The sequence below is a fragment of the Pleurodeles waltl genome, chromosome 4_2, assembly GCF_031143425.1.
Source record: "Pleurodeles waltl isolate 20211129_DDA chromosome 4_2, aPleWal1.hap1.20221129, whole genome shotgun sequence".
NCBI lineage: Eukaryota > Metazoa > Chordata > Amphibia > Caudata > Salamandridae > Pleurodeles > Pleurodeles waltl.
The window spans coordinates 513,849,668-513,875,226 of record NC_090443.1 but is presented as its reverse complement, the minus strand read 5'-3'; positions in this window follow the sequence as shown (position 1 = coordinate 513,875,226).

The following is a 25,559-nucleotide window of genomic DNA, read 5'->3' as shown; positions in this document are numbered from 1 at the left end:
TGCCGACACCACACGGTGTCGCATCGCCCTGCTCCACACCGCAACCCTGGTCTCATCGACGCTGCCATCTGACGCCGCCACCTAGCCGCTGCTTGGACTGTGACCTGTGGGCCACATCGCCTTGCTCATACCGCAGCCTGGGAACCACTGACACCACTGCTCCTGCTGACAGTGGTGCCGCCGCCAGCACTGTTGCCTGTGGACACTGCTCGTGAGGTACACAAAGCACCGTCCCGTCCCGCACCGCAGCCCCAATCCACCAACGCCAGCAGCATCAACCCCACGGTTGTCACCAGGGGCCCCTGCCTGCACCGCAACCCGTGGATGCCGCACGGAACCCACACTGCGCCGCTCCGATGACTTGGGCCTACCGATGACAACGCTTCAGCAACAACAACGCCGCTGCCTGCACTGTGGCCTGGTGACACCGCATGTCGGACCGCCCTGCTTCACACCACACCCCTGGTCTCACCGACACCGCTGGATGGCATCACCGAGCTGCTGCCTGCACCGTGACCTGTGGGCACCACACATTACATCGTCCCACTTTGCACCGCTGCCCTGAAGCCATCCACGCCAGCGCTCCTGACTTCATCAGCCCAGAGTTCGATCTGCAATGTGTGTTACTTCAAGGGTCCGACGAACCCTGCTGCAATCTCCAGAACCGACATCGCAACACCAGCACCGCCGCTCTGTGGACCTCATCGCGAGGATCATGACGCCCTGCATTTCAAAGGTACTGTTTGCAGGTCTTCCCGACACCGTAGTTGGCACGCGACGCCGCGGCTGGCCTGAACTATTGGATTTGTTGTTCACAATGCTGTGATGGTCCCAGGTGGAGCTATCGACTTCAAGGAACTGCATTTTTAAGTTAATTCTTGCAAAATTCATATCTTTAGTATTGTATGTTGGATTTTTCTTATATTGGTCTTGTTTTATATAGATAAATATTGGCTATTTTTCTAAAACTGGTGTTGTGTCTTTTTGTAGTGTTGTCACTTATTACTGTGTGTTATGTGCAAATTCTTTACACATTGCTTCTGAGATAAGCCTGACTGCTCGTGCCAAGCTACCAAGTGGGTGAGCAGGGTTTATCTGAGTGGGTATCTCCCTTATCCTGACTAGAGTGAGGGTCCCTACTTGGACAGGGTTCTAACCGACTGCCAACAGGGTTCATAACACTCCTGATTCAGGCAGGAGACTACCGATTTCAAGGCCAGTCTCTTGCTTCCCGAATCCTGCATGCAGAAATATGATTTGGATTGCCGAATCATACTCTTCTGGAAACAAGGCAAAAGTTAAATGCTGACGCCAAGTCACGCACGCCCCCATTTCCCCCTCCAAGAATTACCTCTGATATAAAAAATTAACGCTTTATAATTAATTCTTGAAGGGGGAGATTAGAGGGTGTGACAGGCCTGGACATTTTATTTTTGGCAGTAAACAAGAACAGAGTTCACACCTCTGTTTTTGTTTACTCTGTGTTATGAAGCTGCCAAAAATGAAATGTTGATTGTCTGGAACCATACATGTCAATAGGCCCAATTCAGGCAGATTACTTCTGCTTCAGTGTAAGTCAATAGGGAAAATACATTCTCCTGACTATTTTTTCTTAAATCTCTCACTTGCCTGCTCTAAAATTTTGACATGTATGTGAGGATGTATTTCTCAACACTCACCACACAAATATAATGTATTACAAAGAACCTGTAATACTAATGTAGAAAGAGTATTAGTAAGAGTTCCTGAGATATCATATAGAAGCCTATAGCAACTTCAGAGCTGCCACCACTGCACACAAACATCTCATCAGAAACACCAGAAAGAAAGCTATAGAAGACAGAATCCCCTCACATGCACACAACAGCAAGGAACTCTTCAGCATCATCAAGGAGCTCACCCAACCCAACAGTGAAACAACGAACATCCCACCCTCACAGGACCTTGGTAACAAACTCAACACTTACTTCCATCACACAATCAAGACCATCTACGACAGTTTCAACAAGGACAACCTACCAAAACCTCTACCAAAACCCGACACCAACAAACCAACAATCACCACCTGGACACCCCTTACCAGCAAAGATACGCTGAGAACAATGAGATCCATACACTCCGGGGCCCACACGGACACTTGCCCCCACCACATTTTCAACAGAGCCGCAAACACCATTGCCCCAAAGCTCTGTCTCACCATCAACTGATCACTAGCTGCCGCCACCTTCCCCGATGAGTGGAAACACTCCGAGATCAACCCCTCCTCAAGAAACCCTCGGCAGACCCCACCAACCTCAAAAACTTCAAACCCATCTCCCTGCTCCCATTTCCTGCAAACGCTATCGAAAAAGCAGACAACAGCCAACTCACCACATTTATAGAAGACCACAACATCTTCGACATCTCCCAGTCCCGTTTCAGGAAAAACCATAGCACCGAAACAGCCCTCCTGGCTGCAACAGACGACATCCGCTTTCTGCTGGACAAGGGAGAGACGGCAGCACTCATCCTTCTAGATCTCTCGTTGCCTTCGACACAGTCTTCCATCACACCCTGATAAGAAGGCTCCATGAAGCCAGCATCAGAGACAAGGCCCTCGACTGGATCCAATCCTTCCTCACCGGTAGAACTCAACGAGTAAGACTGGCCCCCTTCCTCGCAGACCCCACACCCACCACCTGCGGAGTGCCCCAGGGATTCTCCCTCGGCCCCACGCTGTTTAACATCTACATGGCCTGCTAGCCACCCTCGTCAGAAGCTACGGAATCAACATCATCTCCTACGCTGATGACACTCAACTCATCCTCTCCAACGAACCCGACAAAGGCAGACACAAATTCCACGAAGGCATGGAAGCAGTCGCCAACTGGATGAGAAACAGCTGCCTTCAACTCAACACTAACAAGACAGAAATACTCATCATGGGCCCTCAACCCAAAGCGTGGAATGCCTCCTGGTGGCCACCCACACTCGGAAAACACCACCAGCCAAGCCCGCAACCTCAGAATCATCCTGGACTCCAACCTCACCATTAACCAGCAAATCAGCTCAGTCACCTCCACCTGCTTCCGCACCCTCTGCCTCCTACTCAAGTCCTTCAAGTGGATCCCCCTCAAACATAGAAAGACTGTCACACACTCCCTGATAACTAGCAGACTGGACTACGACAATGCACTCTGGGCCGGCATCAACTAGAAACTCACCCACAAGCTACAAAACATCCAGAACGCCGCCGCCAGACTTATCCTTGACCTACCCCAACACTGCCACATCTCGCAACACCTGCGTACACTGCACTGGCTTCCCATAGAAAAAAGAATCACCTTCAAGATCCTCACCCACGCACACAAAGCCTTCCACAACACCGGACCAGCATACCTTAACCAGCGATTCAACCTCCATGAACCCCACAGGGCCCTACGCTCAGCCCAGCTCTCTCTCCCAAAAGTACCCTGCATCAGGAAAACCAGAACAGGAGGACGTTCCTTTTCCGACCTCGCAGCCACCACTTGGAACACCCTTCCTCTCCACATCAGACAAACCACCTCCCTCCTCAGCTTCACGAAGGAACTGAAGACATGGCTTTTCTAATAACAACCTCACCGGTGTATGCTACTCCTCCCCCCACCAAGCGCCTTGAGACCCTAACGGGTGAGTAGTTGCACTTTACAAGCACTGATTATTTGATTGATTGAGATATAATTACAGAGAAGAGTTGCCAATTCAAGGTAACTACCATGTTGGAATAGAAAAATACCTTTTCATGGACCACGTCAATGGCAAAACCGGACTCCTTTATTTATTGATATTGCATGGGGAATATAAATGTCTCTTGACTATTTTCAGAGCCCTTGTAAACAACATTGTTACAGTCACAAAGATTCCCTGTGAGCTGGGTTATGCCTGGTAGTTTTAAGCACCTGTAAGGTACCTCAGATTGCTGTGTGGGCATGGCTTGTGTGGGGGTTCTTTTGACGCGTGTGGGTGTTTGCTTTGAAACTGATGCTGCTGGCCTCCATCAGTGACAGTGAGGGCTGAGGCTCAAAGGGAGACTATCTGCTGAGACGAGCCCAGAGGTGTCGCCCCCAGGACTACAGCCCTCACCCACAGCACCTCGCATGCCAAGCTTTTACAGTGGCTCCATTGTCAAGCTTTTGCATCTGTTTCCTGACCTGCACCATCTCCGTAAAACCAGCACCATCAGCTCCCGTTCAGCACCAAGGATAGCCAAGCATGCCTTTGCACCTGAGTCGCCCAGGCTCGGTGGAGTTGTTCTGCCTCGTGAATCCTTGTCCAGAGGCCCACACTAGCTTAACCCCAAGTGGGCTCCCTCAAACTTGATCTGCATGTGACCAAGTGCCACTAATGTGATTCTTCAGCATTCACAGCTCCCAAGTTCAGCTCTAAGGACAGCCAGGACACCTGTGCACCCACGCTCTATGTGCCAGGTAAAATTGGTCTGACTGTTCAAGCTTTGTTTTTGGACCCACATCATTTTAACTTCCAGTGGATTTCACTGAACTTACTCTGTAAGTGACCGATTGTCACTGGTGGTTTTCCCCATTGACTGCAGTGGTAAAGTTTGGCAGCTTGTTAAGTACTGATTTATTTTTCACTCTAAAATCTATAACTCCAGCTATATGTATTTGATTGATTTTGTTTTGCTCTCTAAGGTAATATAAAAATCTGTTCTAGTTGTATAAAGTGGTGTTGGATTTCTTTTGAGTCATGTGATCTACTTATCGTCCATGTTGGTACTCTGAAATGCTTAACACATATTCCTCTAGTAAAGCCTGACTGCTCTTTGCCACACTACCAGGATTGAGCAAAGGATTTATTAGTGTGAATCCAAAGGACCCAGTTTGGGGTATTTTGAGAGTATTACATAATGAGACTTCATCAGCCAAACTACATAATGCTCCACTTTCCTACATTGTGCATGTATGAGTGTAGAGTAAGCAGTTCCCCTTTCTGAATGAAGGGCAACCGATGTGTAAGTGTAAATGTAGAGGAGGCTCTGCCTTTTTCAGAAGGGAGTGGAGTGTGTCCATCTGAGCGCAAAATAGCAGCATTGCTGTTTGTGTGAAGGATAAGCAGTGTGCCTGTGTGAGTGCAATGGAAGGATTGTGCTTTTATGAGTGCAGGATGAGATTTAAGCCCAATGAATGCAAAGAGGTGTGCCAGAGTGAGTGGTGTGCATGTAGGAGTGCCAAATGAAAAGTGTGCCTCAAAAGCATAGTGCAAATAATGTGCTTGTATGTCTGCAGCAGGGTGAGATGTGCCTGTCTGAAGGCACGATAAACTGGGTTCTTGTGTGAATGCAGGCTTGCATACAAAAGATGGCCCTCTGAGTGCAGAGAGAGTGGTGTGCCCATGTGGTGTAACTTGGTGACTATAGGGTGAGCAGTGTGCCTGTAGGAGTTCTGGATAAGGAGTAAGTAAGTCCACGTCAGTGCAGTGTGAGCAGTGTGCCTGTGTGACTGTAGATGGAGGGTTGTGTCTTTATGAGTGCAAGATGTGTTGTGCCAATATAAATGCATGGTGTGAGAAGTGAGCCCTTGCAGTGCTGGCTAAGTGGTGTAACCAGGTAAGTGAAGGACAAGCTGTGTGCCTACATGAGTGCAGGGTGAGCTGTGTGTCTTTGCGAGTGTGTGGGGGGGTTGGTGTTTGTATGAGTGCAAGGGGAGTGGTGTGCCTATATGATGCAAGGGGAGCATGCCTGTGTGAATGTAGGGTGAGCAGTTTGCCTGTGTGAATGCAGGGTGATCTGTTTGCGTGCAAGAGTTCAGTGGGAAGAGTGTGTTTGTATGGGTGCAGACAGTGCTTAACTTGTAAATAACAAGCCCTATAGCTTGCTATTGTTTTCCTTTTCATCATTTTTCATCTGCTGAGTCAGCCAGCAGAGTGTATAGGGTGGGGCGAGTCTAGCCTCAAAATTTAGGAGTGAGCGTCATTTTTAGGGAGCGCCAATCCACCTTTTGTCTCATTGCGACAATGAGATGCAAGGTAGACGTTCCCTTTCTAAGAATGACGCTAGCCCTATAGTGCCATATTTGCCTACCGATGCAAAAACGGCACATGCCAAGGAAGCGGGCCTAAAAAATGGAGCTGAGTCGGATTAGCGTCAAAATTTAACACCTGGTCAGACCAGGCATTAAAATGAGACCCACACACAACCACTCAAGGAAAACACACATAAGGAGCATTTGAAACCTCCAGGAGAACATGGAAGTGGTACTGCTCCAGCTTGGCACACGTCGCAGACATCAGCGAAGACAGCAGGTCCCCCAACCACCACAGCAGCAACCACAAACACCACCACAGCAGCCACAAAGGCAGCCTAGAAGGCGGGAGAGGATCTTCAGACAGGGCACACCCATCCTTGGCCTCTGGGAACAAGATGTGATCAGGATGTACCGACTGAACCGGGGGTCCATTGTACACCTGCTGCACCACATTGCGCCATACATCACAGCAAGGGTGCAAATTCCCACTATGATTCCACCCATGACCAAACTCCTCGCTGACCTCCATATGCTGGTGTCTGGATCTTTTCGGATAACGGGTCCACAAGTGGCTGGTATGTCCCAGGCATCCTTCTCGGTCCTCCTACCTAAGGTCCTAGACGCTATCATATGCCTCACACCCCATCACATCTGCTTCCCAAACACCCAGCATCTGCAGCAGGAGAACAAACAAGGTTTCTACCACACTGATGGGTTCCTGCATGTGCTGGGTGCAATGGACTGCATCCATGTGCAACTGGTGCCACCTGCAGCAGCGGAACACCTAGATAGGAACCTCAAGCCCACAAATTCAATCAATGTGCAGGATATTGTGGACCACCGTGGGCTCCTAACTGACATCGTAGCAAAATATCCCTGCAGTCTCCATTACGCCATTGCACTATCAACAAGTGGCTCCAGGATGGGCAATGTAGGAGGCTGGCCTGGCTTATAGTGGGTAACTGATGGTACTTACACCTTGTGCCAGGTCCAGTTATCCCTTATTAGTAGATTAGTAGTGTTCTAGCAGCTTAGGCTGGTAGAGGTAGCTATAGCAGAGCAGCTTAGGCTGAACTAGGAGACATGCAAAGCTCCTACTACACCACTTATATCGTATAGGTACTATATCATAGGAAACACAATACTCAGGGTTACTAAAAATTCCTGGACCTGAGGACCTGCAGAGGAAGGGGACCAAGTCCAAGAGTCGCGAAAGTGTCCCGGGGGGCAGGAGCCCACTAAACCCCGGATGAAGGTGCAAAATGGCTGCCTCCAGATGGAAGAAGCTGAAGATTCTGCAACAATGAAAGATGCTAGGAACTTCTCCTTCCCACAGAGTGCTAGAGGATGCACAGTTGTTTCTTTGGCAACTGACTGCAAACAAGCCTTGCTAGCTGCAAGAGTTGCAGTTGAAGAAAAAGGGTGCTGCCTGGGCCCAGGAAGGGCCAAGATGTCGCCACTTGGGAGAGGAAACAGAGGGGGCCCTCAACAATGTAGAGAGCCCATGCACAAGAAGGTAGCCCCCACAGAAGTCCTTGAACATGAGTTCAAGAAGTCTGAACACAGCGGTCATCTCAACACTGCAAAAGAGTGTCCCACAACACCAGAGATCAACTCAGGGAGCTGAGCATCACAGGACAGAGTGCTGGGGACCTAGGCTTGGCTGTGTTTGCAGGATTTTGTGGAAATGTGCACAGAAGCCCTTGTAGCTGCAGTTCACGCGGTGAAAAGGATTACTGTCTGGAGAGGGGAGGCACTGTCTTACCTCCTCCAAATTTGGACAGTTGGACCACTGGACAGTCTGGGTCATTTAGGTCCACCACCTGTGTTCCAGGGGCCACGCTCGTCAGGATGAGAGGGGTCCCAGAGTACGGGTGACGCTGACGTTTGGTGCCCGCTGAAGCAGGGGAAAGATTCCGTCGACCCACAGGAGATTTCTTCATGGCTTCCAATGCAGGATGAAGGCAGGCAGCCCCCAAAGCATGCACCACCAGGAAACAGTCAAGAAAGCCGGCAGGATTAGGCGCTACAATGTCGCTGGTAGTCTTCTTGCTACTTTGTTGCAGTTTTGCAGGCGTCCTGGAGCAGTCAGCAATCGATCCTTGGCAGAAGTCGAAGAGAGAGGTGCAGAGGAACTCTGGTGAATTCTTGCAAGTTGTTATCTGAGGAAAAGCCCACTGGAGAGACCCTAAATAGCCCTCAGAGGAGGATTGGTCACCTATTCAGGTAAGCACCTATCAGGAGGAGTCTCTGACGTCACCTGCTGGCACTGGCCACTCAGAGGCCTCCAGAGTGCCCTCACACCTCTGGATCCAAGATGGCAGAGGTCTGGGACACACTGGAGGAGCTCTGGGCGCCACCCCTGGGATGGTGATAGACAGGGGAGTGGTCACTCCCCTTTCCTTTGTCCAGTTTTGCTCCAGAGCAGGGACTAGGGGTTCCCTAACCGGGTGTAGACTGGCTTATGCAAGGAGGGCACCATCTGTGCCCTTCAAAGCATTTCCAGAGACTGAGAGAGGCTACCCCTCCCCAGCCTTTAACACCTATTTCCAAAGGGAGAGGGTGTAACACCCTCTCTCAGAGGAAATTCTTTGTTCTGCCTTCCTGGGACTGGGCTGCTCAGGCCCCAGGAGGGCAGAACCCTGTCTGGGGGGGTGGCAGCAGCGGTATCTGCAGAGAAAACCCCAGAGAGCTGGTTTGGCAGTACCCGGGGTCCACAGTGGAGCCCCGGGGATGCATGGGATTGGCACCCCACTACCAGATTTGGCATGGGGGGACAATTCTATGATCTTAGACATGTTACATGGCCATATTGGGAGTTACCATTGTGAAGCTACATATAGGTATTGCCGGTACGCGTGTTATGGTGTCCCCGCACTCACAAAGTCCAGGGAAATAGCCCTGAACTATGTGGGGGTACATTTGCTGGTGCAAGGGTGCCCTCACACTTAGTAACTTTGCAACTAACCTTCAGCAAGTGAAGGTTAGACATAAAGGTGACTTATAAGTTACTTAAGTGCAATGAAAATGGCTGTGAAATAATGTGTGTGTTATTTCACTCAGGCTGCAGTGGCACTCCTGTGTAAAGGTTTGCTGAGCTCCCTATGGGTGGCAAAAGAAGTGCTGTAGCCCATAGGGATCTCCTGGAACCCCAATACCCTGGGTACCTAGGTACCACATACTAGGGAATTAAAGGGTGTTCCAGTGTGCCAATTGAAATTGGTAAACGTGGTCACTAGCCTATAGTGACAAATTTAAGTCAAAGAGAGAGCATAAGCACTGAGGTTCTGATTAGGAAAGCCTCAGTGACACAGTTAGGCACAACACAGGCATACACATTCAGGCCACAAACTATGAGCACTGGGGTCCTGGCTAGCAGGATCCCAGTGAGTCAGATAAAACACACTGACGAATAGGGTTTTCACTATGAGCACTGGGATCCTGGCTAGCAGGATCCCAGTGAGACAGTAAAAACACACTGACATATACTTACAAACAGGCTAAAAGTGGGGGTAACAATGCTAGAAAGAGGCTACCTTCTCACAGGCAATATGGCAATGGTCTACTCATAGGTAAGTCACCAGGCCAATCATTACACACACAACACACCAACCATCTAGGACAAACAAGACAAACACCACACTAAATACACATGGGCAGGGGTACATAGATGTACAGGATACAACACACATGCAACATGCCACACTACACCGCATTCATTGCTCTTCACAAACACATACCTCCACATGTACATAACACAGTCATACCCTGACTGGCACACCATGTGTGGACAGGTGGAGCCAAGTCCTCTTTCCATACAGAAGGTACTCACAAACCACTACAAGTGTTCACAGTTTGACAACTAAATAGAGATCACACACACATTACACCAAACCAAGAATAGCCCAGCCATGCCAATGGCATAGGCCATGGCCATTTAAAGAAAGTCACACATAGGCACAGTCCCATGTTAATCATGGTGTGCAAGCCCTGGCAGAACCTAAATCAAATGCCACCCAAGGGGTGCCATAATCAACCACATATCATCTACACATACCTGACATACATGTAGTGTACACATACACCTGTCTGCTGCATTGTGTCACACACATAGAAATGCAAATTAACCTGCCATTAAAGACCATGAGGCAGAATAATGAGAAATGGGGCAGCACCTACTCCAGTGCCACTTCACATGTGCCCCTAGTGCCCCCTAACACCACCATGTCTGTTTGGTATATCAGAAATGAATGCCAAAGTAGAACTCGGGTAGGAATATAGAGGACATACCTAACCTTGCATGCACTGTACTAAGGGACCCATGTGAAAAATGGCTGTGCCTCCTCCCAAAGCCTGCACTGTGCATGTGAAGAAAGTGTCTGTGAAAAATCATGTATTGCAAGCTAGGAGATACTACTGCACCAAATTAGATCATCCGAAAAATGTGTGATACACACAAACGTACACTTGATGGGTGGCCTAACCATCATCTGCCACAAAAGGTCACTAAGTGTTGCACTGCATGCGTAGTGCCACATGGCCGGCACAGTCTGGCTCTGTAGGATTACTATGATGTCTCAACATCTGACACCATTGTGATGCTAGGTTCCATTTAACAATAGAACACTGCTTCAAATATGAACTGCACAACACATTTTTGCTAAATTATAACCATCATTTTGGAATCAATGAGAAAATTCCCAGGTAAAAAAAAAAAAAGATATTTTTCTATAACAAAACCTATTGGCTGGATTTGTCTCTGAGTGTGTGTACCTCATTTATTGTCTGTGTGTATGTACAACAAATGCTTAACACTACTCCTTGGATAAGCCTACTGCTCGACCACACTACCACAAAATAGAGCATTAGTATTATCTCTTTTTACCACTATTTTACCTCTAAGGGGAACCCTTGGACTCTGTGCATGCTATTCCTTACTTTGAAATAGCACATACAGAGCCAACTTCCTACATGTGTAATTTATCCTTTTGTCATTTTTTATTAGGTACTTCTTTGTCCTATAGTCCTGAAGAGGCCCACAATCAATACGGGCCGAAACGCGTCGACCTTTCAATTTAGGGAGGGGTTGTGAGAAATTTTGACTTTATGCCTACCAAGATGGCTTATGAGTTACATCCCTTTTCAAATACAAATAACAGCAACCATTATGTTGAGATGTATATATTTTACAACCATCTCCTATGTGGATTAATATGTACAGTATCGTTAATAACCACATTCTGAAAAAGTATAAGGATGATTGAAGTACATTCTTTTTTTATATGAGTGAATGTGTGTATATATATTGTTTTTTGTCACATATGTAGTGAATTAATGTTATATGTTTATTTAGGTTTTGCTTATTGCCTGATCTATAATTTATGCAAAGAAGTAAATACATTTATTGTGTTTCAGTTATTAATTTATAGTTCCACTGGTGGACTAATGATTATATATTATTCCCCTCTATTGTACCATTTTTTTTTATTATGGCCAGGGCTGTGTCTGACCAGAAGTCTGAGCCGCTCAGACCAACCCAGGCACTGCTTTCATGCTATCCTTATTATGAAAGCAGCACCAGGGGAGCCTGTGCTGGTGTCCCAGTGAATGTAGAAGAGGAGCAACGAGCAGGGCGGCAGGAGACAGCAGCGGGAACTGAAAGGTAAGTGGTTTTTTTTACATTTTATTTTATTTCCTTCTTTCCCCCGTCATCCTCCTTGCCCTCCCAATTGAGAGTTGCAGGGGCTGCCACTGGTCCAGAGCCACGAATAATACAATGTCACTATTAATACTGAGCATGATAATACTGAGTCATGAATAATACTGAGACACCACTAATTTAAAGAGATTGATAATACTGAATCTTTCCTAATAATTGAGGCAGTCTTGACACTAAGCCTGGACAAGTGTTGATACTAAGAGCCTATTGACAATAGTACTCCATGGCTAACAGTACTGAACCACTCATCGTACTCTCACCTAACCCACAGAACAAACAGTGAAACAGATCCACTGATAGTACTGGGCACTACTGAAAATGGATTAAAAATAATAAGCCAATCCAGATGTTTCTGAGATATTGATGACACTAACAGTGTCATTTGGAACCTGGCATGTGGCCTGTTCACCAACCACTTTAGCAAAGGCCACCCTGGCAGAGGACTATCTGGCAAATTTACAGATCACCGCCAAACAGGTGGGTATCTTTATGCCCTCAAAGGAGCCACCAAAATCTTGGATTCACTAAAGACACTGAACTGCTCACAGGGGATGCCTTGTTTATTGTCCCACTCAGCAAAGGCTGCTTTCTAGAAGTAAACACCTTTTAGGAAGGCCTTAAAACCTGTTTTTCCCTTTGTAACGTGGCCAGGATGATGGGCCGGTGTACTCTCAGGATTATTTTTCATAAATGGATTTCACTGTTATAGAGCGTTATGCTTCGTACAGAGGTTCCTGGGCAGTGAAATGTAGTGAGGGTTCCTCCGTCCTCAAGATGGGCAAGACACCTGTTACTATGAACAGGCAGCCAAGTGGCAGAGAGGCTACCAGGTCAGAGCTTTAAGTCGGCATTTCCTGTTTAGACTCCATTGTCAGAAGCCCTGTTTGCCACCTTCCTCTTAATAAGGGTGGGAGAATCACTAGTTTGGTGAACCAAGAGCCCTACCACTTTATGGCAGTCCACCCAACTCTGCAAAACTCTGCATAATGCCCAAAGTCACTGATACCACAGTGCAACTAATGATAATAAGACATTGATGATGCTCATACAGAGCTAGTCCTGGACCTCTATTAATACTGAGTCACTTATAATTGTGAGACTTGGGTAACCCTGACTCAATGTATGTTACTGAGCCACTGATGATTGTATGCAAGACTCAAACCGGTCTCGGCTTACTTGTGTTCATACTCAGAAGGAGCATTGCCTGGCCATTCAGTATAGACTGTCTTTTTTGAAGTAGGGCAAGGATTAATTTACATATGGCTAGTCTTTGGCTTTAATGTCACAGATGAGTGAAAACCAATGGAATGAAAAAAAGATGAGAGTGATTACTTTGGTTAAGAATAATTCAGGCACTCCACCCGTCATTCATGTACTGAGTCTCTCTAAGAGGGATATCCCCAGACCTAGGTGCCATGCTTGGTGTGCCATAGGACTCACGCCGCACCTCACTGACTGAAACCAGTTTGGGTTTGCTAGTGTTTTTGTTTTGGGGGGATGTGGCCTAGCTGTTTGTTCCAGATCATCCCATGTTTGGCAGAGTCAAGACTGAATTGTGCATGTTTGGTCTATAGCTGTAAAGGCACAGAGGAGTTACACAACACAATAGACTGGTTTGTGGCCCAGAGTGATTACTCGTTTTTCAGATTATTTCAGGCATTTAACCCATCACTTTTTGTGCTTTTTAACAGACAATACCGAGGCACTACTGCTAATGGTTTATCAATAATATCTGTGCATGGGTGACTTTTTTAACATGGATGAAATGTCACATGACTGGCAAATTTTGATTAATTTCAGAAGCACATCATTTTGCATGTTTTCACCTGGACAATTTTGATTCAAGCTGAAAATGTCTCGCGGGAACAGCTGCCCATGGCTGAGAGACATGTTCTCCATGAACCACGCTCATTCCTAGATCTCTCTCGACTTGTGAATGCTAGGTATGCCCTCAAATCCATTTTTCACGATGGATAATGAGTAGTACAACCACTTGCACCAAACCACTGGAACCACTATCTACCGAACCACAAGTGGGTGTTATACTGCACCACCAACGGACAATATACTATTTTTAGCACAGTGAACATTACTTTGGTCTCTCTCGAGACAAATAAAGAAGCCCCACACATAATACACTACTACCTAGCTAGGTCAGATGGGTAAATAATTTTTTACATGATACAGTGATATCTCCATCCGATAGCGACTCTATTACATGCCTAATTGATATTTGCATATGGCACCTGAAACCTGCATGAATCTATAAAAAAAACTGACACATTTGTAACAGTAGTATTATCCCCAAGACAATGGAAGAAAGAATATTTACTTTTTCCTCAACAGCCTTCTAATCATTGGAGATAGAACAGTGTACATTTATTCCCCATGAGGCATAAAGAGCCAAGACAAATAGTTAAATTTTAACCAGGATATGCGATTACTACACTGTATTTGAGAACATCTTTGCAACTGCCACTTTGCATCCTATTTCTATTACACGAGGGCAAGTCATCAGCATCACCAGACTAATGCAAATTACATTTCATTTCGTTTTACTTAATGTATACAGAGCTTTTGCCAATAAAATAAATCCATATTTCTTTTCACTACTTTCTTTGGATTTTGTATCAAAACCTAAAAGCTCAAGAACACCTTTTATTGTCTCCAGACCAGAAAATCAACAAAGGAGTGTGACTAAATATCAATAGGTAATACAGGTCATGATTCCACACACCACTAGGCACTTATGGGTTGATGGGCTTACCTAGACTGGCTGCCATCTCTGAAAATAGACTTTATGAGTTTTAGGCCAAACAGTTTGCAATATTTGACATTTTTATTCGGCGCACGAAAGACTAATATGTCAAGGTACTCTGAGAGTGCACTGAGGCCTGTCAACTAGTGCCAGTGTTCCAACCCTTTACAAAACCCTTTACAAAATGCGTGTTGAATTGGCTACCCCCAATCAACATCAGTTAACTTACGTATATGTTTCTACTATATAGTACCAAGGTATAGCCATTGCCTGCAAGTTAAACTACAGAATGGCTACCACCCTGCCACTGCATCCTGGAAGAGCAATTTTAAATTGCTAGCTCGACTTTGCCATTTAAACCAATGGCAAAGCATACACTTCCCTTAAAAATGTGTGTAAGTCTCCTCTAAGGAAGACCTGTCGAGCCATAAGGCAGCAAGCTGTATATTATTAAGTAGGACATACAACTGTATATGCGCTAGCAGTAAAAACTCGAAATTGACATTTTTACTATGGAAAGCCTGGTCGCCCGATTGGCTAGCACAGAGTTATACAGTGATCTTTCAGTTGTGCTAACCTTTGAATGGGACCACCAAAATGGGTACTTCAAAGTATCAAATTAATTGTGACATTAAACCCGGCCTGATGCCAAAATCAAATTTAACGTCACTAGCAAGCAAAAGCAATTTGCAGACGGTTGCCACTCTGCTGCCTGGTATTTGCAGTGACTACTCGCAGTTGTTGGCCACCAGACAGCCTTCTACCCTCCTGAGGAGACATATAAACAACTCCCCAGCCTAGTGAAAAAGGGGCCTGCCACAGAGGGAGGTGTTACCTCCACTTGCAGGAAGACAAATTGGGTGTTGGCCCAAAAGGAGAGCTTCATAGGAGAAGCCGTCTTTGTTGGGCAAATGGCAACCACACTTGAGAAGGGCTGACCCTTTGTTCAGGTTGATGGTCTGCCGGTGTGACAAGAGAGGGGAAACCATTTGCAAAACTGGTGTTTCTGTGGACCTGGCATGAGAGCCTGCACCAGCTGCTGGACTGCACCTGTAGCTCCTTGGACTAAAAAAGAGAACACTGGCTCCTGAAAAAGATGATCGAGACCTCCAGCCTGAAAAGGTGAACTCCAAGAGTCATTTGAGTTCCTGCTCAAGGGTCACAAACAATGAAGTTGCCTGCACTGGATGGTTGGTTGCCACATTGAGGATTCCATGGCAAACTGCTAACATGCAGCCAAGAAGACTCCCACTCACTGCTCAAAAATTGCACCTGAGTCTGCCAGACCCAGGAGAGACATCAGAGAGCAGGATAGTCGCCACCAAGGAAGACTAGCCTTCACCAAAGGATACCGCTGGACCTGCTTTGACCGAAGACCAGTAGCCCTTGGTTACTGGGGTTCTGCTGGCTCAAACAAGAACTTTGAAAGACACCGACCCCTTTGGACCAAGGAATAACTCCGGGAAGGCCCATGTCGACTGCACAGCACAGACCATCTTTTAACATCCTTAGCATTCTGTATCCTCAGCATCAATACTACTCCTTGCATTTGTGTGGAACTGGACTTGAGACTGTTCTGGTGACTATGTATCTGTCCAAACACTCTTTATTGGCCCCCTTGAGCTTCTCCTTGTCAGAACTAGTAACCCAGTCTGGACCGGAGTAGTCAAACACAACTCTTAAAAACTTGTCAAAAGTTTCCAAACTTTACAGTTACCAATATTTATTTGAGCTTTGGACTAAAAAGCTGCAATTTACATTTTACGTAAAAATGTATATCTCCACAACCCTCTGGTGGAATTTGCTTATCTTTGTGTCTAAAAATTTCTAACACTATAATCTATTTTTCTAAATTGGTGTCCGATATCTTTCATGTTATGTGCCTTTCCTATTTTGTTGTTTGGTGTTTCCAAATGCTTTACACACGTTCATTTGTTGAAACCTCAAATCTACAGCTATCCAGGGCTGACCAAGAGTTTTTACAAATTAGCCTCAAAGGACCCAAGACAGTTTTGTGACCGTATTACACAGTTAGGCCTAACAATCTCATCATATAATACAACACACTCCATATTACATCAGGCATTAGAGCTAGGTTGACTGTGTAAATGTTGCTAATCTTATGCGATAAACAGAATAAGAGATTTAAAACAAGCATTGGCAAGCCAATAAGGTTCACCTATGCAAAATCTAGTGGCTTTGTCAATGTTTTTTAGACATGCTGCCCAGCACCTCTAGCTGCTGTGCAACATGGCTTAAAGTAAAAAAAAATAGGTGCTATTCCATAGCCACCATTTACTGCCTCATAGCACTGTTTTTTTCTTTAAGCCCTGTTCCACAGCAGCACACGCTGCTGCGCAATACCTGTAAAAACAGAGCATTAGGGTGGGAAGGCAGACAACACAAACAGGATGGCCAGGAAATGAGGGGAACAAACATGAGACAGCTGGAGGGGATGGGAAACATACACAAGCCAGTCAGAGGAGGATAGGGGTTGGAGAAAACAGACAACGGGAGGAGGGCGGGGTGGGTGAAACAGACAGAAGGATGAGGGCAGGTGATGTTGGAGCATGCGCGCTGTAGGTGAAACCTGCAGCTTTCACTGACAGCATACGAGCTGCAGGCGAAACCTAAAAATTAACCTCTAGGGAAAAAGACAGCCACAGGTGTGGAAGGGTGTCCAGGGTGGTGTGCCATGCGTAGTGATAAGCGTGTGTACAGAGAGTGTAAGTGACCACCAGAGTCTGACAAGGGATCTTCAACGTGTTGGTAGCAGCCCTTTCTTAGTCCCTCATTCCAAACCCACACAATATACTCCTACATCCTGCACAGTGCTCGCGCCACGCCTAGTGAGAACAATATATAGAAACAGTTCAAATGACCCAGCCACCGTGACTGCTAGAGAGAGAGACGAGCTGACAAGTCACTCTAGTGGTGTCTTCAGCAAGCGCGAGCCGAGAGAGAGAGAGAGAGACGAGCTGACAAGTCTCCGGAGAGGTGTCCACAGCAGCTTGGGTGATAGCCCCTCCTGACCCTCTTCTGGACCCTCGCTGTTTCTTGGTTCTCCATCACCACACTCACTGTACGTGTGCCTCTCCTAGCGTAGGACGTGCAGGGAGAATTCAAATGAGCACTAAGGACTTGACAAGTTGCGCAGGAACTTCGCACACATGGGTTAAGTGCGCAGGCCTGGGTGCCTTGAGCTTAGCGGGATGTCCCACACGCTGTGAACACGTTCATCACTGAACGAACTGCGGAAACTGTATTCATGACTATTATTTTTGAAAACCTCCATACATATTGCGAGTATGGCACACTACTATTAAAATATTGTTCTTAGTGAGCAATCTTCCGACGAGGAAGATGGACATATTCCACTTGCAGTGAAGCTGCCATTAAGAAGAAGGAGCTTATATAAAGAAACACCTAGCCCTAGACCGGCAGAAGGTAGGCGCTAAAGGCTTTAGTGTACCCAGCAGCTAGAGACATCTCAGCTCACAACACAGGATACACAACACCACTGATCGGAAGTCATGACATGCAGGCAGACTTCCGACACTTCCGTCATACATCTGCTATCTTCAGGGTCGGACTGGGACAAAAAAACGGACCCGCCACTAAAATAAAAGCGGACCCTTTAGCGAACCAGATAGTTAAACAAGCATTTGCAACGCAATGGGTCTCGCGTTTGCTCGAGTTAGAGTTATTGCACTGTAAATTCCTAAGTGGAGTTTTCTTGTCAGATAAATTGAAAATGAAAAGTGAAACAGTTGACATTAGGGAGCCCATTCAAAGCACCACGGCTGCCATGAGCATGAGTGCGAAAGAGAGACACAAAAGGAAAATGAAGTTTGCTTGCAGTCAAACATATCGGTAAAAGTGCAAATATCCATGTAACAGGGTTGCTTGCCAAGGTGGTAACAAAACTGCACTAAGGAGGGACAAACGTAAAGCATTTACCAATAATAACAAAGGACTTTTGAAAAGCAAGCCCATGAACCAGTCATAGTAATGAGCGTGCAATGGACATGGTTAAAACACCACAGATAGATTACAACAGGCCAGAGCGCTTGCACGCTCGACCTAAAAAGTGGCCCACATTTACAAATCAGGCAAGTTTTGAACTTGTAAAGACATGCTGTATGGGTATATTGTAAGGTGTGGAAGACTGCATGTATTCATGTTTACTACAGGCAATGTTTGTCTCAATAGCTGGGAAACCAAGAGTGAAAACTGTCCACTTGGCCATAAAACAGGCCCACAATCTGCAAAAACACCGGCTGACTGATCTGTCAGAACAGCCTATCAGGCACTGACTGAGTGCCCCATAAGCCAGTCCCACACTTGTCACCATTAAGCATTCTTCCAGTCTTTCCTTGAGACAAACCTAGGTCCACATCTCAAAGGAAGGGGTGTTCAGGCCCTTAAAGCACACTGACCAACCCTGTTTGAAGAAGAAAGTGAAAAAGTAATGCACAGAAATGTGCAAGGGAAAAATCCTTTGCCATGCTATACTAGTATCAGCTGCAAGTGGTTTCTTCGCAACATGCTGCCTCAGCCAGTAGCAGTATGGAAGACTAAAGCGTCCTAAACTACTTACAGTGCATGTTAACTAGTGCTAGGATCAACACAAAGTTAAAGACACATGTATTAAGGACATACATGGCAACCCTCCCTGTTGGAAATGGCCCTTTTTGGAGGGCTATCCCCAGACTTTTTTCCTTCTTCCTCCTTTTTCTTCAGATCTGTTTTTGCTGGTTTATTGTCTCTGCGCACTTTATCTCTGCTGATCAGTGCTAAAGTGCAATTGTTCCCTATGTAAATTGTACTGGTGATTGGTTTATTCATGATCAGCATAGTTGATTTACTTGTAAGTCCTTAGTACAGCGCACTAGAGGTGCTCATGGCCTGTAAATCAAATGCTACTAGTGGGCCTGCAGCACTGATTGTGCCACCTACATGAGTAGTCCTGTGAACAGGTCTCAGACCTGCCACTGTAGTGCCTGGGTGTGCAGCTTTAAAATGCTAATTTCACCTGACAAGCCAACACCTTCCTTTTTATTACATGTAAGGCACCCCTAAGGTAGGCCCTAGGTAGCCCCAAGGGCAGGGTGCAGTGTATGTTAAAGGTGGGACATGTACTGATGTGTATTATAAGTCCTAACAATGAAATACTGCCAAATTCGTTTTTCACTGTTGCAAGGCCTATCTCTCTCATAGGTTAACATGGGGGCTGCCTTTAATTATCCTTAAAGTGCTGTTTCCCTTTGAGAGCAGATAGAGATCTGGAGTTTGGGGTCTCTGAACTCACAATTTTAAAATACATATTTTGGTAAAGTTGATTTTTAAAATGTTTGTTTGAAAATATTACTTTTAGAAAGTGGACATTTTCTTGCTTAAACAATTCTGTGCCTCTGCCTGCTTGTGTATTCCACGTCTGGGTTAGACTGACAGTTGGGCTGTTGTGAATTCCCTCTAGACAGTGACATAAAGGGAGCTGGGGGTGAAGCTTCATATCCTGATGGGCCATCTGGGCTCGAGTGGAGGGAGGAGTGGTCACTAACACTTGAAAGGGCTGTGCCTGCTCTCACACAATGCAGTCTCCGACCCCCTGGAGTGTGTCTGGGGCCAGGATCTTGTGAACAACATAGACTTTCCTTTGAAGTATGCCTACTTCAAAGACAGAAAGGGGTATAAGTAGTGGACCCAAAACCTCAGACGTTTAGAATCTTTCTGGATCAAGAGGAATCTCTGCTAAGGAGAAGAGCTGAAGAGCTGAAGGAGGAGTACTGCCCTTTGCTGTGTGTGCTTTGCTGGGTTGGCCTGCAGTTGCTGCTTCTGCCTTAAAAGAGAGCAAAAGGTGAACTTTGCTGTGTATCCTGCTTGAGAGAGTTCTCCAAGAACTTGGATTAGCGCTTGCCTCCTGTTGGAAGTCTCCAGGACCCCAAAGATTTCAGTTTCATCTGCTTACAGCACTGGGAACTGTGTGTTTTGTGGTGTTCAGAAAGAAAAACCACTGTGACGTCACCAACGACACCGCTGGCCTGCACTGTGTCCTGCCGACACCACACGGTGTCGCATCGCCCCGCTCCACACCGCAACCCTGGTCTCATCGACGCTGCCATCTGATGCCGCCACCTAGCCGCTGCTTGGACTGTGACCTGTGGGCCACATCGCCTTGCTCATACCGCAGCCTGGGAACCACTGACACCACTGCTCCTGCTGACAGTGGTGCCGCCGCCAGCACTGTTGCCTGTGGACACTGCTCGTGAGGTACACAAAGCACCGTCCCGTCCCGCACCGCAGCCCCAATCCACCAACGCCAGCAGCATCAACCCCACTGTTGTCACCAGGGGCCCCTGCCTGCACCGCAACCCGTGGATGCCGCACGGAACCCACACTGCGCCGCTCTGATGACTTGGGCCTACCGATGACAACGCTTCAGCAACAACAACGCCGCTGCCTGCACTGTGGCCTGGTGACACCGCATGTCGGACCGCCCTGCTTCACACCACACCCCTGGTCTCACCGACACCGCTGGATGGCATCACCGAGCTGCTGCCTGCACCGTGACCTGTGGGCACCACACATTACATCGTCCCACTTTGCACCGCTGCCCTGAAGCCATCCACGTCAGCGCTCCTGACTTTATCAGCCCAGAGTTCGATCTGCAATGTGTGTTACTTCAAGGGTCCGACGAACCCTGCTGCAATCTCCAGAACCGACATCGCAACACCAGCACCGCCGCTCTGTGGACCTCATCGCGAGGATCATGACGCCCTGCATTTCAAAGGTACTGTTTGCAGGTCTTCCCGACACCGTAGTTGGCACGCGACGCCGCGGCTGGCCTGAACTATTGGATTTGTTGTTCACAATGCTGTGATGGTCCCAGGTGGAGCTATCGACTTCAAGGAACTGCATTTTTAAGTTAATTCTTGCAAAATTCATATCTTTAGTATTGTATGTTGGATTTTTCTTATATTGGTCTTGTTTTATATAGATAAATATTGGCTATTTTTCTAAAACTGGTGTTGTGTCTTTTTGTAGTGTTGTCACTTATTACTGTGTGTTATGTGCAAATTCTTTACACATTGCTTCTGAGATAAGCCTGACTGCTCGTGCCAAGCTACCAAATGGGTGAGCAGGGTTTATCTGAGTGGGTATCTCCCTTATCCTGACTAGAGTGAGGGTCCCTACTTGGACAGGGTTCTAACCGACTGCCAACAGGGTTCATAACACTCCTGATTCAGGCAGGAGACTACCGATTTCAAGGCCAGTCTCTTGCTTCCCGAATCCTGCATGCAGAAATATGATTTGGATTGCCGAATCATACTCTTCTGGAAACAAGGCAAAAGTTAAATGCTGACGCCAAGTCACGCACGCCCCCATTTCCCCCTCCAAGAATTACCTCTGATATAAAAAATTAACGCTTTATAATTAATTCTTGAAGGGGGAGATTAGAGGGTGTGACAGGCCTGGACATTTTATTTTTGGCAGTAAACAAGAACAGAGTTCACACCTCTGTTTTTGTTTACTCTGTGTTATGAAGCTGCCAAAAATGAAATGTTGATTGTCTGGAACCATACATGTCAATAGGCCCAATTCAGGCAGATTACCTCTGCTTCAGTGTAAGTCAATAGGGAAAATACATTCTCCTGACTATTTTTTCTTAAATCTCTCACTTGCCTGCTCTAAAATGTTGACATGTATGTGAGGATGTATTTCTCAACACTCACCACACAAATATAATGTATTACAAAGAACCTGTAATACTAATGTAGAAAGAGTATTAGTAAGAGTTCCTGAGATATCATATAGAAGCCTATAGCAACTTCAGAGCTGCCACCACTGCACACAAACATCTCATCAGAAACACCAGAAAGAAAGCTATAGAAGACAGAATCCCCTCACATGCACACAACAGCAAGCTCCTCTTCAGCATCATCAAGGAGTTCACCCAACCCAACAGTGAAACAACGAACATCCCACCCTCACAGGACCTTGGTAACAAACTCAACACTTACTTCCATCACACAATCAAGACCATCTACGACAGTTTCAACAAGGACAACCTACCAAAACCTCTACCAAAACCCGACACCAACAAACCAACAATCACCACCTGGACACCCCTTACCAGCAAAGATACGCTGAGAACAATGAGATCCATACACTCCGGGGCCCACACGGACACTTGCCCCCACCACATTTTCAACAGAGCCGCAAACACCATTGCCCCAAAGCTCTGTCTCACCATCAACTGATCACTAGCTGCCGCCACCTTCCCCGATGAGTGGAAACACTCCGAGATCAACCCCTCCTCAAGAAACCCTCGACAGACCCCACCAACCTCAAAAACTTCAAACCCATCTCCCTGCTCCCATTTCCTGCAAACGCTATCGAAAAAGCAGACAACAGCCAACTCACCACATTTATAGAAGACCACAACATCTTCGACATCTCCCAGTCCTGTTTCAGGAAAAACCATAGCACCGAAACAGCCCTCCTGGCTGCAACAGACGACATCCGCTTTCTGCTGGACAAGGGAGAGACGGCAGCACTCATCCTTCTAGATCTCTCGTGGCCTTCGACACAGTCTTCCATCACACCCTGATAAGAAGACTCCAGGAAGCCAGCATCAGAGACAAGGCCCTCAACTGGATCCAATCCTTCCTCACCAGTTGAACTCAACGAGTAAGACTAGCCCCCTTCCTCGCAGACCCCACACCCACCACCTGCGGAGTGCCCCAGGGATTCTCCCTCAGCCCCACGCTGTTTAACATCTACATGGCCTGCTAGCCACCCTGTTCAGAAGCTACGGAATCAACATCATCTCCTACGCTGATGACACTCAACTCATCCTCTCCAACAAACCCGACAAAGGCAGACACAAATTCCACGAAGGCATGGAAGCAGTCGCCAACTGGATGAGAAACAGCTGCCTTCAACTCAACACTAACAAGACAGAAATACTCATCATGGGCCCTCAACCCAAAGCGTGGAATGCCTCCTGGTGGCCACCCACACTCGGAAAACACCACCAGCCAAGCCCGCAACCTCAGAATCATCCTGGACTCCAACCTCACCATTAACCAACAAATCAGCTCAGTCACCTCCACCTGCTTCCGCACCCTCTGCCTCCTACTCAAGTCCTTCAAGTGGATCCCCCTCAAACATAGAAAGACTGTCACACACTCCCTGATAACTAGCAGACTGGACTACGACAATGCACTCTGGGCCGGCATCAACTAGAAACTCACCCACAAGCTACAAAACATCCAGAACGCCGCCGCCAGACTTATCCTTGACCTACCCCAACACTGCCACATCTCGCAACACCTGCGTACACTGCACTGGCTTCCCATAGAAAAAAGAATCACCTTCAAGATCCTCACCCACGCACACAAAGCCTTCCACAACACCGGACCAGCATACCTTAACCAGCGATTCAACCTCCATGAACCCCACAGGGCCCTACGCTCAGCCCAGCTCTCTCTCCCAAAAGTACCCTGCATCAGGAAAACCAGAACAGGAGGACGTTCCTTTTCCAACCTCGCAGCCACCACTTGGAACACCCTTCCTCTCCACATCAGACAAACCACCTCCCTCCTCAGCTTCACGAAGGAACTGAAGACATGGCTTTTCTAATAACAACCTCACCGGTGTATGCTACTCCTCCCCCACCAAGCGCCTTGAGACCCTAACGGGTGAGTAGTTGCACTTTACAAGCACTGATTATTTGATTGATTGAGATATAATTACAGAGAAGAGTTGCCAATTCAAGGTAACTACCATGTTGGAATAGAAAAATACCTTTTCATGGACCACGTCAATGGCGAAACCGGACTCCTTTATTTATTGATATTGCATGGGGAATATAAATGTCTCTTGACTATTTTCAGAGCCCTTGTAAACAACATTGTTACAGTCACAAAGATTCCCTGTGAGCTGGGTTATGCCTGGTAGTTTTAAGCACCTGTAAGGTACCTCAGATTGCTGTGTGGGCATGGCTTGTGTGGGGGTTCTTTTGACGAGTGTGGGTGTTTGCTTTGAAACTGATGCTGCTGGCCTCCATCAGTGACAGTGAGGGCTGAGGCTCAAAGGGAGACTATCTGCTGAGACGAGCCCAGAGGTGTCGCCCCCAGGACTACAGCCCTCACCCACAGCACCTCGCATGCCGTGGGGCTTTAGGGAAGTGGAGCAGTACCCTGGGGACACCCCACAATGTCCATGACAATGCCTGTAAACGTTTAAGGAATCCCCAGAGTCTATGAAGGGAACCACCTAAGCTATGACAGATCCCAAGACGGACCTGAGTCTGGAAGACATCAACCTTTCAGTGCTGTGGAAAATAGGGGTAATTTAAAAGAGGAAGGAGGAGTCACTGGTGGGTACCCCCACCACATGTTTCTGATGCCTGTTATGTCAGTTCCACCTCTTTAAGCAGCAACCATCTGCACACCCTTCTCTACAGTACCCCTTTTCATAGGCACTCCCCTGTTTCTATCTCTCCTGGCAGCCTTAGACAAACCCTTTGGCCCATTCTAACCTCAGTACTTTCTGCCTCTGTCTTCCTTAGTACCCTCTACCCCCTTGTCATATTTCATGCTATACCTCTGGTATTTTATTTACTAAAACTGTGCCTCCATCCCATCCTAATGTCAGTCATATACACTGAAAGTCACTTTTGCTCGTACTCTGCCCTGGAACCCCCTTCAGTATGACCCCTTTACCCTTATTTATTGGCAACCCTTTCCTTCCCACTCCCTTATCCTGGTGTTCTCATTCTGTGTTAGCACTCACTCTCTCCTTTACCCTGAGACCTACCTCCACGTTTTCTTCCCTCGCACCCACCTGCCCTTCTTCTCTGCTACCCATCTGTTGTTCTTCCCTGGCACTCACCCGCCATTTTTTCCTTCCCACCTGTCTGTTGTTCTTCCCTGGCACCTACCCGCATTTTGATCGATGAAACTCCCTATATAAGTGAAGGGTAAGCAGTGTGACTATTTGAATAGATCAACAGAGGTATGCATAAGTGAGTGCAGGGTGGGATGAATGCCTGTGTGAGTTCTGCACA